At 38.9% G+C, this 20,002-nt stretch overlaps 1 long non-coding RNA gene across 1 annotated transcript in view; it reads right to left on the bottom strand.

The window, feature by feature from the left end:
- Window positions 1–17,246, bottom strand: part of LOC308072537 — a 170,382-nt gene extending 153,136 nt beyond the window's left edge. The window contains exon 1 of the long non-coding RNA XR_013931699.1: window positions 16,046–17,246. This is a non-coding gene — a long non-coding RNA (uncharacterized lncRNA). The remainder of the gene's footprint in view (window positions 1–16,045) is intronic.
- Between the last annotated feature and the right edge of the window lie 2,756 nt (window positions 17,247–20,002).

The raw sequence follows: 20,002 nt of genomic DNA, 5'->3' as shown, positions 1-20,002 counted from the left end.
TTAAGTTTGTATTTGTCATTTCAGACAGATAAAACCAAGTCCCCACTGGCCAGATTTTCCACTACTGAACAATTAGAAGAAATCCATAACATAAGACTGCAAAACGTTTCTCTTCAGAAAAATTCAGAAAAGCCAGTGAGAATCTACAGACCTCACAAGTCCCACCACAGCCAAATGCTTCCTTTTTAAAGTTAAAAGTACAGATGTATCAACTGGAGATGTTTCAAGACAGTGTCTGCGTTATGACTAATACCCTGAGGAAGACTCACGTCACCTAGCTCGCACTTCTTATATAATCACGGGGGGGGAGGATCCTTCAGAGGATTTTTTAGAACATCTGAATTAGATGCCTGATCTGAACCGCACTCTCACCCCCCCTTTCTCTGTCTCTGTCTGGAGCCTGCAGAGACCTACCTCCTACCCTGGCTGCCTCCTCTCTCCTGCAGAAGACACAGCCCAATATATCGAAGAACCAGAATGAGCGAAAATGATGATGCTGACTGCAGGGTCATTTATTTCTATGAACAAGTTTTAGACAATCAATTCAGCTACTTTCTGAGTATTACACAAGCCAGAAGATCATGACTCTCTGCAGCAGCAGCACTGAGATTTCTTCACTGCTGCACACTGGTGGGAAGGGTTTTTCAACAGAATATATCCAAGCTGGCATTGCTATGTCCAAAGAGAGCTTCTGCTGATCAAGTGTGCCACCACTGATTTTCCTAGAAGGCAATTATTCCTTCCTCTCACCCCACTGACACAGCAACTTGTAAGGAGTTAGGTTGAACTCCTGATTTCCAATTGCTGCAGTCCAAATATTTCCCCTTCACACCATGCCAGTGGGAGCTCAGGAACAGATGCAATTAATATTCTGTTGTTCTGTCTATGCTTATGAAAAACTGCACTAATTCCAATGAGTGGAATCAAGGGCTCATACTCTCCACTGTTAAGATTTTTCAAAGCTCTTTTGTGGTAATCATACCCAGTAGAAACAGCCATTACATCCACAGATGTGGTATTCACAGTATTCTGGTGGATCAGCTGTTTCTCCAAAAACAAGCTTGAATGAAATCAAAGTTAATGTGAAGGTTCTCAGTTTCTCCCCTAGGCAAAACTCCCACTGAGCTCAGCAAGAACTGAATCAGACTTATGAAGGGTTTAACATCGCTGGGTTTATTTGAAAACAGGGATCCGAGCCTATAATTTGTCTGTGCACGCACACAAAAAACCCCACACTCCGCTTGACCTGGCAGTAAGTTATTCAGTCAGAAGGAAAACAACGTTGCCGCTAAAAAAAGCCTCAAAGCATGGAGAGGGATAGATATTTCACCTCATTCACCTCTCTAACAGTGGTTAAGAGTAAATGGGAATGATATGCGCAAAAGTTTTAGTAAACCACAGAGAAATCCATCCTTCTCTGCAGAAAATCTCAAACCACACAGCCTTTCAGAAATCTCACTTTACCACAGGCGAGGACCATCTGTTAAGCAACTAGGGTAGCAGGCTGAATATTTGGGATCTCCTTCCCTCCTCCATATTCTTTCTCTGGTCAGAAAAATGACTACAGGAGTTTTGCGGTTACAGGGAACCTTGTCAGATCTGCACATCTGTGGCACCCTCACCGTGTGTGGAAACCCTTGTTATATTGCAATTGTTAAGAGCAGACTGGATCTATTATGAAGTTTGGAGCAGTGCGCTAATGCTTGGCTAAGAGGCATGGGGACACACGGAAGGGAGCACGAGGAAAGACTTTTCCCAAGTAATTATCTGTAAGGAAAAAGCAGCAGCAACACTCCCACCCCCAACTTCAATGCAAACAAAACAGGACTGTGAAAATAAGTGTAGTTATACTAACTTTTTTTTTAATTCTTTAAATTTATTTCTGTTGTAGCATCAGGAATGTTTCCACCGCTGTACTCTAAAAGTTTAGATTTCATGTGATTTTCAGCTAGCATAATGAAAAATCTTCATATTGCCTCATCTGAATGGTGTTAACACTTTGTACTTCAAAGATTATATGAATTAGAAAGGACATCATTTGCTGATTTGGATCATTGCTTATTTCACTCAGATGCAAAGCTCTCGTACAGCTGCTGTCAGCTCTGCAAAAAGTTTCCCCAGTAGAGCAGGGAAGCTGCACTGGTGGGTAGTATATGCTGCCGATTTGCAACAGAACTCGTCAAAGAAAAGAAGATAGAAGAGGTAAGTGCTATAGGCAGAGGAATTACATACACGTTACATCTAGAGTAAGTACATTAAGCAGAGTGGATTACCAGTCCAAACACAGGGACTGCCTGAGCAAGTGATTCATCGTACTCTATTAGTGATCTGACAAACAGCCTCGAGTCATTATATATGTTCATGTTATCTACCTGAAGAGTTATTTGTTTGCCTCAGAAGGCTACAGCGACATTGTTACAATAAGAATTCATTCCCTCTCATTTTCCAGGGCCTGCTCCAAGCAGAAGCTGCACAATAACCCCACTCTCCTCTCCTAATCTTTGACAAGCCAACTTAAAATACTCCAACAATTTAATGCATATACACTCTTCTATAAAATGCTTGACCTGACATCCCTGTGATGTTCACATTGTTAATTCTAACAGAATACAGCTTATAAAAGGATATGCTCATCCTGAGAGCTTGTTTATACACATGCAGACCTTGTGCAGACCTTTGGATATAGTTCATTAGCAACCCAAGATGCCCGTGATCCCTCCATCCTCAGCGTGCTACACATATTTTGACAAACAATTAATCAGAACTCAGTACTGCATCTGGCTTCTATTTACAGCCAAAGAATGAACTGGGTTGAAAAAGCAGCTGAAAGAATAATACTTCAACCTGATGACTTTGTAGTTGGGTTTTGTTTTCATGGAAGGAATCTGATAACATATCATGTTTGAGAGACCCAACAGACATTGGATTTATGAGCTTTTAGGTAAACAAAACATATGGAGCTTGCTATGTTCCATCTATCTGGTAATCAGTCACTTAGCAATAAATGCACAATAAAATTTGGCCAGCTTCTCAAGACATGACATCTGAGGAGATCAATTACAGACTTAATTTAGATAAATTTTTCATAGCAATTTTTTTCTTCGTATTACATTATCTTTCTTGTTCCATGAAGTTTTCATTAACGCCTGTGGAAAATGAGACCTGGATTCTTCAAATCTCAATATGGATGCAAAATATCAGTGAGTTCAGGGTGTGAAATAATGGATTAATCTGAGATGCTGACCAATAATAGCTCCAATTTCCTCTGCTTGTAATTATATTGCCAACATTATCTAAAAAACTATACACTGAAGATTGTCATTTTACTATTCTTTTAACTAAAGCTTCTCAGAATTTGCTCTTCCCAGGCCTCCATCCTAGAGCAGTACCTGCAAGCCCCAGGTGGGAAGCAGTCTACCCTGGACTCGCAGTTATGGCAGGGAGGCCAGGATCAGTGCTGCTCCCCGGGCTCTGGGTACCTCCCTGCGCAGAGGCAGCCACAAGCTGGACCTTGGTTAGATCCATGGTGAGGCACAGCCACGAGAGAATTTCTCTCAGAAGCGTAGATACAGTTTTCAGCCTAGTCAGACACCTTCCTGCATTTTTTATTCACATCCCAAGTCTTTAGAGGGGAGGAGAAAAGCAGTAAAAAACAAACAAACAAACAAACAAAAAAAAACCAAAACAAAAAACACCACCAACAAACAAACCACCAACCAACCCCAACAACCAACCCAGAAGAGGTAAAAAGATCACTGCATTTTGGTTGTACTGTAGGGAATTCCAGGTATTGAAATGCCGCTTGCAGTAAGTGCCAAAACCCTTCCCATTTTTAGACAAGACTGCCAGACTACAAGGCCATTTGTTTTATTGTGCTGAGACAATGAACATTCAGTTTTTTTCCATACTGAGAGTAAAAATCTTCAGAAGGCAAAACGGAGAAAACTTCTCCATGAATCTTCTGACCAGCTGAACACCTTGGGGGACACAGAGGACTGTACTTGAGTGCAGGGGCATGCTCGGAGCACTGAGATGTGGAAGAGCAGCGAGACTTGGCGAAGACAGTGGTAAGGTCAGCGCCCGGGGGCTCCGCGCGGCGCCCCAGCCCAGCACAGCACGCAGGGCGCAGGCAGGAGTGGAGCACCCCGACAAGCAGCACTCGGGCCCAGAGGCCATGTAACGTGGGAACCTCTCCAAAGGCCAAGAGGCAGGGTTTTAAAAACCCAAGAATTTTACCAGCATGTTCAATAGCATCAGTCCATTCAGGGTCAAGAAGCAACTGGCTACAAGTCTGGGTATGACAGGGACCTTTACAGAAATCTGTGGCGATTCATGTGCCCACTGGGAGGGCTCTTCAGGACCTTTGCCTTTTGTGTGTCTCTCCTTAAGCTCCAAGGATTTATATGCTAAATTCTGGACAAATCTGTTGAATGAGCTCTCCCACTCACATTTCCTACATAAGTGCCTTACTGAATCAAGACAGCTAAATTACTGAGACTTATTAAATAGGGTGATGACTTGGCAGCCATGTAGAGTTGAGTATGTATTAATAGGTTCAAAAAATATTCAAAACTCTAATTAAGCAACTTGCCTCTATTCCACAGTATGTGTTCCTCAGACCTCCTCTCCAAATCCCCGCAGAGCTGAAGCGGGTTTCTACCTGTAGCATTCTCCGTAAGTTTACATGAGGTCCAGGCAGCATTTCCCCACCCAGTTTGCATTAGAAGCACAACTATAAAATAACATCGTACTGTGCCATATAAGACCAGTTAATGCTTTTCTGTGAGAACTACCAACCAGCCGTTGCTTTATGTATATACCCCTGCTCCCATTTCCAGCACAAGGACAGATTTATTATCAGTTTCATTAATTACTAAGATGTAGAACAGTGAGAAATTATTAAAGACTTTAAAAATCAATTTAAGCATTTTAACTTTGAGATCAGACTCTTAGCTACTGCAATTTGTGTAACACAAGATGCTGCTAAGAGGTGTCCATAAAGCAAATTAGAGCAAATAATTTCTTTGTTCAGCTCAAATATGCTTAGAATATGTTTTCGATATTATAATACATCAAGGGAATTTTGCATTAATACTTCAAGTAACAAAAGTTGGGAACACGGGAAAAGACTAGGGTAAACTACACAAATCAAGATTTGATCTTGGTTTATTGTAATAAAATTTCTTCAGAATCATGTTTCACTGAAAAGTTTGTTTGTTTGTTGGGTTTTTTTAATATAGAAAGTATTTAATTTAATTTCCCATATGGTCTTTAGGAGGTTGGGGATATGGGGTTACTCTTAAATATTGTGTTTAAGATACAAGCACTGCAGACGAGAGAACTAGTTTTATATATTGTGTTGTGGGGATTTTTGTTTTTTGGGTTTTTTTTTTCCCTTCAAACATTCCTTAGTTCATTTACAATGTCATCCCTTCTGTAGAGCTTCAGATAATCACTTAATATTTTAAAAGCATGTTCAATGCTACAATACAGAAAACAATCTATATTTCAATATATGCAGTCTGTGAGCTTGACAAAGGAAAATAAACAGATGTAGGTCCAAATGAAGAGATGTGTCTATTGTGAAGTTTAAGGAGCAATTTGGCACAAAAATAATTGAAGTCAATATGCAGAAAGAAAATCTGCCAGCAAATTGCAATATTTGACTGAAGTGTAGATACATATATAAAGTAGGCTCTACTTGTGGTCTAACAGTTTAAATGGATTAGTACCACATTAGAATTAGTCTACTTCAGCCAACGTATCACTCTGAATACACAAAAAGAAGATGCTCATTGAATCTGAACTACAGTTCTCTTAATAAACCCTGCTTACGGAGCTGCTGGGCCAGGGCAGCATCGCAATCTCACGAGCAACCCTGCTGGGGCTGGCCCGAGACCCACCCCCGCAAAGCCCCTTTCCATGGAATTTAACAGACACACAAGAAACATGCCCCAAAATCAGGGTCCATATTATTTTCAACCCAGACAGCTTTGCAGTATCCATAATATTGCCTAGCAATTTCATAATGATTCTAATATGGCGAGTCTTATTTATTCTAAATTTTAATCAACAGCATTTTTCTACAATCTTTGACTAAGAGCCTCTTGCCTCCCCAGCCCAGCTGGCATTACCTCAAGTTCTGAAAAGCTAAAACCTTAAGTTAATAGCCAGACAGAAGGCAAATACAGAAAGCAGAGTCCTGCTTTGAATATTTCCTCATCCAGACCAAAGGATTTTTTTTAATCTTATTTTTTACACTATTGTTTTATCCTCTTATTACTGTTTAAACTATTGCCTGAACTCCTGGAATATTCAAAGATGCAAAAATCCACGTGATCAATGTTGATAGAATTAATCAGAAAACTTCCTAATGTACACAGCCTTTATTCACATTCTGTCATGGTAGAGTCTTACTACTCCCTAGTAAATATTAACATTTTATTTAAATGTCTTGAACATTATTATTTGATTGAATTTCTGCATACTTTATTCCCAGGTCTGTTTTAACAATCCTGTTACGCTTCTCTAAAAGATGTCTAATACCGTCTCGTGAAGTGTTCTTGCAGCAGAAGCACTATGTTTGCAATACGTGACACTATAGATAGAAAACACTGATTACTTTGTTTCTTTAGGCCTAATTCTATTTACACATATCTTGGAAAGGAACAACAACTCATTCTCCAAGTACAGCTCTATCCATTCACTGCTTCTGTAATAAATAAGGCAGTCCAGAGAAAAACTGATTTTTCTGAACTCACAGGCAGTGTTACTGAAATTCTTACTACTTATCCAGCTTTAAGCACAGATGTGTGGAAGGAGCCTACCGCCTTACCCATGGAAAGCTGCTTTATGAAGTTAAGCCAAGTCTGATGGATGCTTAGCATTTGAGCACAGTGCAAAAGTGTGAAGGATACAGACTGCAATTGTGATTTAAATTTTTTATGACTAGGGCCGTGGCTTGTGGGGGGAGCCAAGAAAAAAACCCAACCATCACAAATAAACCCAGAGAAGTAAGTCCAGGAATGATTGCCCACATTTATTAGTGGATAAACAACATCTGGAAAGTAGCCACAAGTATTGAAGAGCATGGGCTATTTCTGTTCAGTGTCAATTCTGCAGAAATTGGAAACAAGTCAAAAAAAGCTGACCGTGATGTAACAAAGAGAAATATTTTTTGAAAGGATACATGCCTCACTCCACTAATGCATGCCGAACTGCATATTAAGTTTATCTTACAATATCATGTTTGTGCAAAGAAAAAAACAAAACCCAAAACCTACACACACCTTGCACAATATGTAAGGACTTTTTAGACACCCATGAGCTAGACTATAGATTTAAATAGCCCATTTAATCACCTCTTCTTTAATAAACAAATGAGACTGAATATTGTAAACCAAATTTGCTTCTTTCAAACTATTTTTTCTTGCCTTTTCCTTGAAAACAGGAGTTAGCCTTGACTGTTTCACATGGCTTTTTTTTTTTTTTTATAATATCAGTTCAATGGGAATACTTGATCATTCCCTGCTGCTTGAGGCAATTTCAAACAAGCTCACACACTTTTAGCACAATTCTAATTAGCTTTGTTCTTATGACTGGTGAACTTGTTTCAGTCCCATTATATACATGTTAATTGTTATCTTAACAAAGAATAATGAATTTGCAAAAGTAATGGTTGTTTGACATCTATTTAAAACACCCTTTAATCCTCACTCAGAACTAAAAATGATTACAATGGAGTTGGTTTCGGAATTATTTGTAATTGTCATTCCTATGTTATATTTAGATATTATCATTTATGTTGTCTGTACAGCCTTGTTTTCCATGTAATCACCCCTCACCCCTATAGCAAACTGCCTGGAATTTTGAGGGGTGAGGGAAGAGGTTTTTTGTTTGTTTCTGCAATGTTACCTTTCGCTTCTTTATAATAAGATAGAGAGTGTGTGCGTCTCTGTGTGAAAAATGTTAAACACAATTCACAGACAATACCTGGGCCACCTTTAATCCCATTAACTACAGTGTCACCATTTACAGCAGTGGCACACAGAGCACATTTCCAGAAGGCCCAACAAACTTCTAGCTCTTTAGGAGCTCTAGGTCTAGAACAAAAACACAGTTCTGGCTCTTTAGGAGCTTCACTAGCTTTCTGCAATGCAACACATGGTGCACAGCCAAGTCTGCAGCCAGGCAGGCAAAAAAAAAAAAATTATCTGCTAACATCAAAATTTTACATACAGAATCTACATGATACCAAACTACCATACCTGATTGCAAAATAGTGACAATGGCCAAAAAATGTACAGAAATATTTCTTCCTCTTGAAGAAGTGAAACATGATCGTTTAGTAGCCCTAAAGTTAATTTCCTAAGTCGGAGGGTGGGGTGGGGGAGGGTGAAGGGGAAAGGCCTAAAGATATTGAAAACGTCACAAGTTTGGAAGTGAGCTTCATTTAAACAGAGCCCCTTCAGCCTCACAGATCCCCAAGGGTCAGTCACCAGGCATCATCACAGAAAAATGCAACTTAATGACCCATACCTTCAAATGCCATACCTATTCCTCTCTATCATAAGTCAATTGCGCCTCTATGCATCTTTTTTCACTGGTAAATATCAAGACACTACTGTGACAGTTATTTGAGGAACAACTATTCAAGAGCAATTTGAATTGTGACCCCTAGGAGTCACAGTATAATCAACCATTAGAAAACTAACAAAGTGCAGTATTCACAGAAAGACAGGGCACCTAGAAATGATTTGTTTTAAGTTCTTCAGGTGTTTTTTTGTAGCCTAGAAGACAATATGAGAGTCAGTAATCCCATAGTCTCAATATTTGATACTTCTTTCAATAGCTGTGGTGATAGCACTGTAGAAGTGTATATTTTAAGAGAATTAATTCTGAAACAATACGATAGCTGAAGAGTTCACAGCCAGCCCTGACTTACTGTTAGTTCCTTTTTCTATAATTAGGCAGGTCCTAGGAAGCCCAGAAAGAACAATTACATTTGCCTTAACCAATCTGGGTGAACCTGACCTGATTTAAGCTCAGAAAAGAGAACTGGATTTATGATGCTCACATTTTCTTGGAAGTAATTCTTCTACTTCAATTCATGGCAAAGCCTTTGGTCTCAATACATCCAATAAACTATGTTTTTCACATCCAATATTCATGAAAATAACATAATACACAAACTAATATTGTGTTCATTTATCTTACATTTATCTTTAAAAGGCTGGAAAATGATCACTTACCTACTGATTGTGTACAAATGAAAATGCTCAGTTACACGACTGAATCAGCCTAACAAGTGTGAAGACAAATGTTATCACTTTTGAGTAACTCACCGCAAAATGAGGTGAATTGGTTGGCTGAAGTCACTGGGAATTTCTGATTTAATAAAGTTACATAGCAGCTAACACAGCACACTTTCCCAATTACGAATAAAGATGTAGAAAATTTAATTAGTGACAATGTTAATAAAGGTCCTTCAGTATTACTAATCCTGCATCACGTGACAATTCTGCAACAAAAATTTAAACTTCCATAATTCATAGAACTCCTTTCCATCAGTTCTGACCACATGAAGTTTGTCCTCCTGTCGTCCAGTTCTTGGTCATTAGAAGCTAAGGAGAAACTCTAAAACATGCTCAAAAACTAAGAAAGTTATATGCCAGTCAGTATATTAAAAATAATACAGATTTTTGAGAGGTAACAATCAACCTTATTCCAGTTCAATAAGCAAGAAAAAAAAAAAAGAGTTAATTTTGGCTAACTTAATTAGAAGCTTTCTCCAAATTCACTTGAATGCTTCTGATATGAAGGGGGGTGGTGTTGGTGTTTAGTTTCTGTAAACATCCAGTTGCTGTTCTCTGCCTTATCTCAGCTGATAAAACACCACCAGGATGCCTGTTCATGTTCAGATGCCACAAATTCTTGGAGAGTAAATTTGCAGCGAAAATTTTCCTTCAACTTCTGGAAAGGTTTGGGGGCTGGGGTGCAGAGGGGAAGAGGAGAAATGATCGTGCTGTACTTTTCTCTAATAGAATGCAAGTGTCAGGTAACATAAACCAGAGAGTGTGGCTTGTTGTCTATGAAGCAAAGAAAACTTCATAGTTTGGGTCTTCTCCCTAGTTAGATAGGCTACAGGCACCTAAAAAAATCCCTGCATGTGAGCTGCCTCGATGGCATGGAGCCTCCAGCATATCCTACTCTCGTAACACAGACAAGAATAAAAGTTTACCTTCCAGCTCAATTAACAGAATCCCATGCTTGTGTCAGACTAAAACTCTGCTGAAGGCAGATGCAAGAAGCATTGCAAATCTGTATTTGTATACAAGAACCTCACCCACACACCGAAAAAGGGAAAGTCAGCATAAATGTCTCCTACTAACAGCTGTAGAGTTTCAGAGTACTATTAATAGATTTTTAGCATGTTTGACACTGCCTGCCTACAGCACAAGTAGATAGACCGAGACTATAAAAAAAATCCCCAAAACCAAACAACTTTCTATACAGTGTTTCGCCTAAAGAATTAGTGCAAGCAAGAATAATGCATAGACAGCTTCCTGTTAGCTCCTAGATGTAGGAATCACACCACCAAAATTATACCCCATTGGAGGGTTTGAAAAATGATTAAAAAAAATAATTAGGTTGACTCTCAATAGAATAATTAAAAAAAAAACACACACACACCCCAAAAAAACAACCACTAATTGAGCTTTTCAAAACTAAAGCAAGATCAAAACAAGGAAGAAATGAAGTGATATGCTTTTGATTTTTTAAAGCTGTATTCCCCACTGAGCCACCTTCGCAGGAAAACATCTTCTGCATTTTATATTCCAATTAGTGCATTAATAATTTTTTTATTATTTATTCAGATTTAAAGAAGTTTCCTTGTTCCATTTTGTAATTTGGAATTGCATAGGAACAGGGGGGAATGTAACTATATTCACAAGCATTGCAAAAGAAGATGCAGACACCTTTATTTCTCTTCAGACAGAATCAACCACCTTTGATGCTAAGCTTATTTAACAGTCATACATACAGTGGGAAAAATAATTTTCACCTTCATTGTTAACAAAAATGGGGAAGCCCTGCTTTAATGTTTTGTCTTAATGTTACTTTCTTCCTTGAAAGTGATTCTTTCAAAAGATAGATTCTCAGCTTAAGATTCATAAACTACTAGGAACCGGTGGACAACCAAGAGATGCTAATAGTAGTATTAAGTTATGCTAGCTACTAAGGTTGGAGGACATTTTAGAACGTCATCTTAGCTCCTGTGGTTGAGAGCCAAGGGAAGATGACAACAGACATTGTTAAGTGGCACTGTGTACCCAGCTATTCACGCGAACGAGATTCTTCCCAGATGACAAGATTATAGACGTGTTAGCTGGAAATGTCTCTGCAGACCACCCAGCACAGCCTCCTGCCAGAAACAAGGCCATCACCAAGACAAGAGATGTTCACCACCAGATGCGTTCAGCCAAGGTTTAAAGCTTCCCCAGACAAACCAAGCCTGACTCCCTCAGCCTCCCAGGTCCTGTGCCTAAGGCCTGCCATGACCAGCTTCAGAGCTTTGCACCCCAACAGCATTTTCTCATCAGCCATCCTGCCCTGGAGGTCCCAAACAGGACAGAGCTTCAGCCAGTTTAAGAGCTCAGTCTGGGTCAGGATTCTGCCTTTCAATACAGAAGGCAATAACCAAGGTATAAAGTATTTTGCAATGAGAAGACTGATTTGGAACAGACTTGAGGACAGGGATAATTTAAATAACTATGTAACGCAACCAGACACTTCAACATTTGACATAAGTTATCCCGGTACCCAACTGCATTTTTAAGATCAGACCACAACAATTTTAAGGATGTCTTCTTCTTGCTTTGTCTCCCTGCACAGCTGCTCTACTTTCCTAGCACCTAAAATATGCTGGCCACCTCTTACTCCTTATAAACAGACACATTCTTCATTCCTACAAGGAACATGGACCTTCTTTCTATTTCTATAATTAGTAAAAAAGCATTAGAGTTCAAATCTTTTTAAATTCTTCTCTGAAATAAAAGTAAATCACTTCCTCTGAGATTTTCAGCATTTTAAGGATCTTAAGCAAACAAGCTGGAGGAAATCCATTATAACCCACTCAGCAACTTGAAACTAAGCAATCCTCATAACTGCAGCTGAGCAAACTGATACTAATTTATCATAAATCCCTCCTCCTCCTATCTGCAATTATCTGAAAACAGATGGAAAAGACAGCCAAACAAATATTAACTGAATAATTTTTGCCATGTCCTTACATGTCAGGAGAGAAACCACAAGTTAAAGGCTGCTTTGCATGACTTTCTTGATAACAAGAACACGGGTCACTTCTGACTAGATGCATGCTTGGCCTGGGGTCCCACCAGTGGGCATATTTTCAGCCTTTTTCTCTATCAAGATTTTTATGAATGCAAATTTATTATATTACCAGAAAGCTCTTATGTGTGACTTCAAATGAACAGCAGAGATTTCTGCAGTATTTTCCCAGATGGGTGATTAAAAGTAAACCTCTAGTGTTTAGAAATCTCACCACAACAGTCAGGTTTTTTGAAAAAAAACAAAACAAAAAAAACCACAAACAAACACACACAAAAAACCTGGTTTCTTTTGGTGCTTAGCAGCTGAGGTGATTTATCATCTGTAAAGCACGATGATAAAACGCCATGATCACATGGGTCTTCATAACACAACTTTCAAAACACTCTTCAGAGTGTACTTTGATCAAAATGTTTACAGGCACCAGCTTTACAAGAAGTTCATGAACATCAATCTTTATTAGGGTTATTTACCAACACCGAAGTATTATTAGGGTATATACCTGTGGAGCTGCACTTTAATCCAGACAGTAAATACCTACGGGGTTTGCGCTGCTCTCAAAAAGGAAAGTTTTCATTAAACCCAAGCAATAAAATATATGGGGCTTCTAAACCTATTTCTAAGGAAAGCCTGAAATCAGGAACAGACACAGAAAAAGGGTTGTTGAGAAAGTGTGCATAACTCATGTACTTTTAGTGAAAAAATACAAGAAAAAAGAATAATACTTAATGCTCAGAAAACTACAAATGTGCAGAACATGATTTAACTATAGCAAATTGTAGCAATATTGATTAGACTTATGCTTCTCAGTCTTCACAACCCTGCTTTTGAATGCTGCAAAAGAACTGAGATTTCAAGCAAAAAAAAACCCAAAAACAACCCCAACAAAAAAAAAAAACCAAAAACCAACAACAAAAACAACAACAACAAAAAAGATAAAACCTTGAAAAAAGCCACAGTTATTTTAACTATGATTCAGCTGGAAAACATGAAAATATGCACAGCAGAGCACATCAACTAGCTGAGAGAAAACCACCAGGAATACCAACAATGAGTCAGAATGAGAGACTTCATTACAAAACCCTTCCTGTTCTTCAGAGAGTGTACCAGTAAGGACTGATATAAAATCTGACCAAAGAGAAAGCTTTACAAGGTGATTGCACTGAAGATTATTATTTTCCGACTCTAGTGGCCATTACAGAACCATTCGTGTCAAACACCAATATTCTGCAATTCATCTTATGAAGTGCCAAGAAAAAAAAAAAGGCAAGCAGAAGTTTGTTCTACATAGAGACACGTTATTCAGAAAACATGAAACAAAAAAAAGAATGCACACTCATATATCACTTCTCTTAATTCAGAAGATATTTCAGATTTTATTTTCCTCTCTCACTGACCAGATCCATTTTAGTAAAGTTGCATATACATAAAATGCGGGCAGAAAGGGTTTATTTAAAACATTGCACATCTGCTCCACACTCCAGATTTTATTTCATGTACACGTATGAATATTGGCAGCAGAACAGCAAGTTAAATACCCATAATTCAGTTCTCTCCTTACTTTTTCTACTTGGCTACTACAAATCTCTGCTCCTTTATACTCTCATTGCCGGCCTATGTTGACAGGGTTCTTTCCTCAGCTCACGCTGATTTAATGTATCTGCATCATCTCTTCCCCCCATCTCTCCCGAAACATTTTCTTGCTTCTTAACGATCCCCAACTTTCCTATCTAGTTCTATTTATCATTTAATTCTAATTGCATCATCTTTGGAATGCATTTGGGGTGTTTGGGGTTTTTTTTGGTAGTAAATACTATACAAATAAAATTGTGCCACAAGAGGAAAACGGCACAACAGCTTCCTGTGCTACTGAGATGAAGACAGTAAAGAAGTATTTTTTCCTATCAGCATTATGCATTAACAAAAGGAAATATTTTTAGTGTCTGTATTGCCCAGTTGGTACTGAGAGGATCTGTTCTTTGACAAAGAAATACAAAAAATACTTCTCTCAGTTCAAATTTGCTTAACGTCAGTCATACCTTAACAGATTACAGATTTCCCCTATCTTGCTTTGTTTTTATTCCACATCTCAATATATAATAATCTGCACCAGAAGAGATTAGTAGGGGATGAAAACAAACCTCACAGACTCCTCACAAGCATCTCCCAAAATCACCTCATTACCAAGGTCACCACTGACTCGTTACACGTGCCACAGTTCTCTGGGCTATTAAAATATATTTCAGAGATGGAAAAATAAAGCCATATTATTGAACTAAGAGACAGAAACAATTTCACAGCAACAATAAAGTCCTTTTGTTATTTTACCTGACCAGTAGAATAACTTAGCAGCAGAAGGAAAAAAGGGACAAGAACACAAGTGATGTTGAAAACTGGGTAAAATACACACGGGAATATTTCAAGCTACCTGGTAACTGTCATGTCATACAACTTCTATGTCAGCCTCAGTAGATTCCCTAATGACAGATTAAGAGGTACTCTAGTCGTATGTAAGGAAGGAACCAAAATTGTCTAATTTGTCAGAAACAGCTACCGTGGTAAGTATACATGTGTTATTAGATACTACTATTTGAGTCCAAACATACCATTTACCTGTGTCTGACAGGGCAAACACATGCTGTCCGTTTCAGATGTTCTGATTTTTCAAATGATTCAAAGTTGAAAAGCTTTCAAGTTTATACTACCTTCCTTTTAACCTACAAAAGTTCAACGTAGTTAACTACAACTTATGGCTATCTTTCAGGAATACTAAGCAAATTAATATATTTAACTTTTTTACTAGGATTTTACATCTTTTGGAATCCTTTATGACTAAGTTTCTTGTCATCAGTGTTTTGGATACTGCATCCTGATTTACATAGCTAGACATTTTTGTGCTTCTCTACATGAACAGATGCCTATTTGGTCATAAAGGTGCCAAAGACAGGAAGAAAAATTATGTGCAACTGTCCAATCATATTTCAACAACAAAACAAAAACAAAAAACCACAACCAAACCACAGAAAGAACTGCTTACAAACTCACACATGCAGACATAAAAGATGCAGCAGTTCTGTGAACAAAGACAAGCACGATGGAACAAAGTGAACTGCAGAGTTTTAGTCTCAAAATCTTTCCTGGGTTTGGACTTCTACTGGGTGCAGATCTAACCTACACCCAAACAAGCTGGCAAAGCTTAGGCATCATGATTTACTTTTGTCTACCTGGTATTTTTCCAGAAAGCAATTAACTTTTCTTTTGTAAGCTAAGTTCACAAGGGCAAGACTGGACTCTGAAAAATTTGTTCACTGTTTCTCCCCAATAATATGTTATTTTTCCCACAAGGATGCCTTTTTACCTTCATGCCCTTTTTTCTCCCAGGTCAGTATAGACTGCCATAAAGCTGCTTGCCCTTTTAATAAAGGCATTATGAAGGAATAAAAAGGAGAAACTATAAAGAGAAAGTTTTAACAAAATTATTTCAGAATTGAAGATTTAGAGGTGAATAAGACTGGTTTTTTTCCAACTTAAACTGATCCCAAACCTTTTAAATAATTGCCATTACACCACATAGAGATCAGTCCATCACAACCTGAGAAACAGTGTCCCTGCTGCCTGCAGTCACATTTCATAAACATTACACATTTCACCAGTGAAATCAAGGGGGGGAAGAAGAAGGAAAAAAAAAAAAGACCTTATTTGCCTAATTGTAAGATTTAGCTGCCGGCTGTGGTCTCTTACACACACCTACCAGTGTGAGCTTCCTGCTTTACTGCTGAAGTAACTCAAGGCTGCTGTCACTGAAACGCAGTTACACGGAGGTGAAACCTCTGTGCAGAACTGGATAAGACATACAGACTCTAGAGGGAGTTCTAACTTTGCCATATTTTTCCCCTTACAAAATTTTCATAAGTAGTTCAGAACAAAACAAATGAACAAACGACAACAACAACGGCAAAGCCATACACAATGTTTCTTCTGGACATCTGCTGCCTCTTCCCCTGCCCCTCTGTCACTGGGCAGCGTGGGAACTGCCTGGCACAGGCAAAGATCTGTTTTCTGTCCGTACTGACATGTATTTCAGTTTTCTTTCTCACCCAATCATGATGCCCGGGAACTCTTAGCTATTCTTGGGTGGCTTCAGTGCACCTTCAGTCTAATTACTTCACCAGTTTATGCAGCATCTAGGAGACTTACGATATTTAATGAGGATGAACTACACTCAGATAGCCAGTCTTTAGATACGGAACGGAGCAAAGGTATTTTGCTTCTTTGAGTTTGTAAAGGTATTTTCAGCATCATAAATTAACTACTTTCTAATGCAGTAACGTTGCCTAAGCGTTCCTGCTGCCAGTTCACAGGGTGTGTGTTCACGTGCATTCCGCTGGGACGCGCACACTAGCATACCCCAGCATAAGAATAGCCGGAACACAGCCAGCCAGCACGTCTGCCGCACTCTTATGAATGCCTAAACTAGCTTTTAGCCTTGCCAGGCCTCTTGAAACAAGGGGATTCGCTTGGCATTACGCACTTGGCAAAAGTGCCCCCAGGCTGCATCAGGAGCTACTATAGAGCAGACAAAAATGCAGCTGTAGTACCCACATTATCTCTTTTCATACAGTATTTGGAAACGTATATACTTTCTTTACAGCTGTGGTTGAATTTTAATAGCTCACACATATAGCAAACCGATCACTAGATATCAAGAACCAAGAAAAATAGAAGAGGACAAAAGATGTTCCCAATATTTCTTTATATTGAAGGTAAGCTTAAGCAATCTCATCTTGCAGTACTTTCCTGCTTTGAGGCACAGCACCGTGTCAGCTCATCCTAACTGAAGAAATTCACAACTGGAATATAGGCTGGTAATCCCTTATTACTGTGTCTTGCCGTTAATCTAACGTCTGCTTTCACTTTTGTTATTAATGTGTTTCAAAAACAAATAAAAACTTTCCCTTCCCTTTTTTTGGTAACAATAATTCAGAGAGGAGGACAAAAAAGTAAACCAAGAAAACCCACAAGCACTTTCCTCAGGAAAATCTACTTGTCCAAACATTTGTTAACACACTGGGGTGTTGGGGCAGGGGGGGCAGTGTCAGGGAGAGAGAGATATTTGCATTTCACATTTTTCTGGAAGGATAAAGGTAGCACATTGCATGGACATAACAACCAACTATATGTAGAAAAAGCTCAGATGACTCCTAACATCCATATGTTGACTTCTAACTTCCATATGTTACCAGGGAAGAAATTGGGACACTTATTTGTCTGCTGCTCAGCCTTCATCTTTCTCTTCCGCAGTGTTTTCTCTTGCCTCAATGGTATCAGGATCTACAAAAAACCATGTATCTATAGAAAAACTATGAACCACAGTTGCCCTCTGACCACTCAACTGTTTCATTTTAGTTCAAGGAGTAAAAAGAGTCAAAACCTAGACACTGGAGCAGCAAGGCGGGGAGGGGGTGTGTGGAAATTAAACCCCATTTAAAGTGACTTCTGAAGCAGCAAAAAGAAGTGTGCTAAGCCAGATACTCTTTATTTTTAAAGTGCTCTTTCATCCTGTTTCCCAAATTTGACTCTATTTCAAGTCAGTATGGCAGAAGGCAACTATGCTCAACTTAGGAGATCTTCTCAGGCATCAGAAACACTGCCTTCAGCATTCGCCTGCTGAACCCACTGCCAGCACCAAAGTCTCCTTTTCTGTTTTTCTGCTCCACTTTGTGAAACAGTGGATAACCAGAAAAAGACCTGTGCAATACAAGTTTCAGCATTTCTGGGGTGATTTTCCCCTGAGCAATAACACGCCAGGCAGCACAGAAGTCAGGAGGAACTCCCATAGTCCTATCTTTTTGCTTTCCCCATGTTTTCAAACCATACCTCCTCATCATGCAGAAGTTAAGGATTTGTACAAAGTACATTTCTTTCTCTTCAATATTGATTTAAACCCTTTTTTCATAATAGGCTCTGAATAGCAGGGGGAAAAAAACACTTCACTTCTGTCAATAAGAAGCAATGGAATAATGGACAGGCTGAAAACACCTATTCCCTAAACACTGCTGCTCTTGGACAAAGACACTGTCACACTTAAGTGAGCTGGATGAAGTAAATCGTCTATTTGCATAAATATGCCAAATGACCCAAGCTGAAATGTTCATTCCTATCTCTAGATCACAAGCTCTGTATTGGTGCTGGCACAGACTGTGACAGAGGAAAGTTTTCAGGGTACTGCAGTACTGAAAAATCAGTGTTCTACAGAGGGAAGCATGGCATTTAAACAGAGGGATATTTGCCTGAGCAAGTGTCACAGGGCTGTTACGGACGGTAACAACAGCCATGGCCAACAGGTCTTTGCTGTCAGTAATTTAAATCAGTAATCAATCAGTAAAACAAACATACAGAATTTACTAGGGTTTTATTTTTTGAGAGAAAAATAGTCTTCCTGCGAAGTGTTATGTTTGGCAATATTCCGGTTAGCACTAGTTAGCACTTCTAACTTGGTCTGCTGAAACTTCACCAGACCTAACGGCACATAAGCATGTGCTGTGTTCAATACATGAGCAAGCCTGCCAAACAGTGCATAATAAAATCCAAAGTTTTCAAACCAAATCAGATTAATGGTTGGGTCAGGATTTGGTTTTGGGCTGGTTTTTATTTTTCTTTTGGTTGTTTGGTTATTTTTCCCGTTATAACTTTGACATATCTGGAGTACAGCAGGTCACCTTTGCTACCCCTGGAGAGGGTCACAATTGCACTCAAGCTCAGAGCTTTACTGCACTGTGCTAGCATGCAGGAATCCAGCTCTCTCACTGTCCACAGCTGCACTGCAACATTTTGATCTCTCACAGTAGTGAGGGAAAAGTGAGCTTTAATTTCTAGTTGATTTTTACAGTCATTTTGAAGTAAATTATACTTGCACTTGAATTATTTTACAGTTATAAGCCAGTGCATTTCACTGACCACTGATCCAATCTGTATAGTTTATCATTTGTTATGAGCCACTGATGGCTGTTTAGTATGTCCTAAACATAACGTTGAGACAAAGGGAGCTCAAAGCGCTTTGTAATTATATTCCTCAGTAGGAAGCAAGTTCTACAGTTGACATATGGAAAGACCAAACTGTTCTTCCATTCAAAACAAACAAAAATATTTCCTGTTCTTTCAACTGTTAACTATTGAACATTTCAACTGTGTCTCACTGTAAAGCACTCCATGACTTTCTGAAAAGCACTTAGTAATATCTTTCCTGCTTTTAAAAGCATACCGAAGAGGTAGAGGAGTATAGAACTACAGCTGAAATACAGACACAGTAAGAAAAATCTCAGCATCCCGAAGACACCTATGACTTATAATCACATCAGAATTGCTAGCCAGCATCGTTAAGATGGGGTAAATAATTTAGCCTGTCAGTAGATCAGACCAGAAGGATATGCTTTATCACCACCTCCCAGCAATAGCCTTCCTGAAAACCCATCAGTTAAACAGCTCCAAGTGATTTCAGGAGACAGTGACCCTTCAAGATGTGCTAAACCTTTACTATATAAACCAACCAGCTGCTCTTCATGCAGATCTACTGAGATGCTTACAAAGGTTTCATGAATAAATGGATAGTTGTGGTTCAGACACCGTAAAGGACAAAGCTCAGCAGCTCCTT

This window comes from Falco punctatus (genome assembly GCF_963210335.1).
Source record: "Falco punctatus genome assembly, chromosome: 13".
In the NCBI taxonomy this organism is placed as follows: domain Eukaryota; kingdom Metazoa; phylum Chordata; class Aves; order Falconiformes; family Falconidae; genus Falco; species Falco punctatus.
Note: the sequence above shows the minus strand (reverse complement) of the source record. Positions and strands in the feature narration are given on the sequence as shown.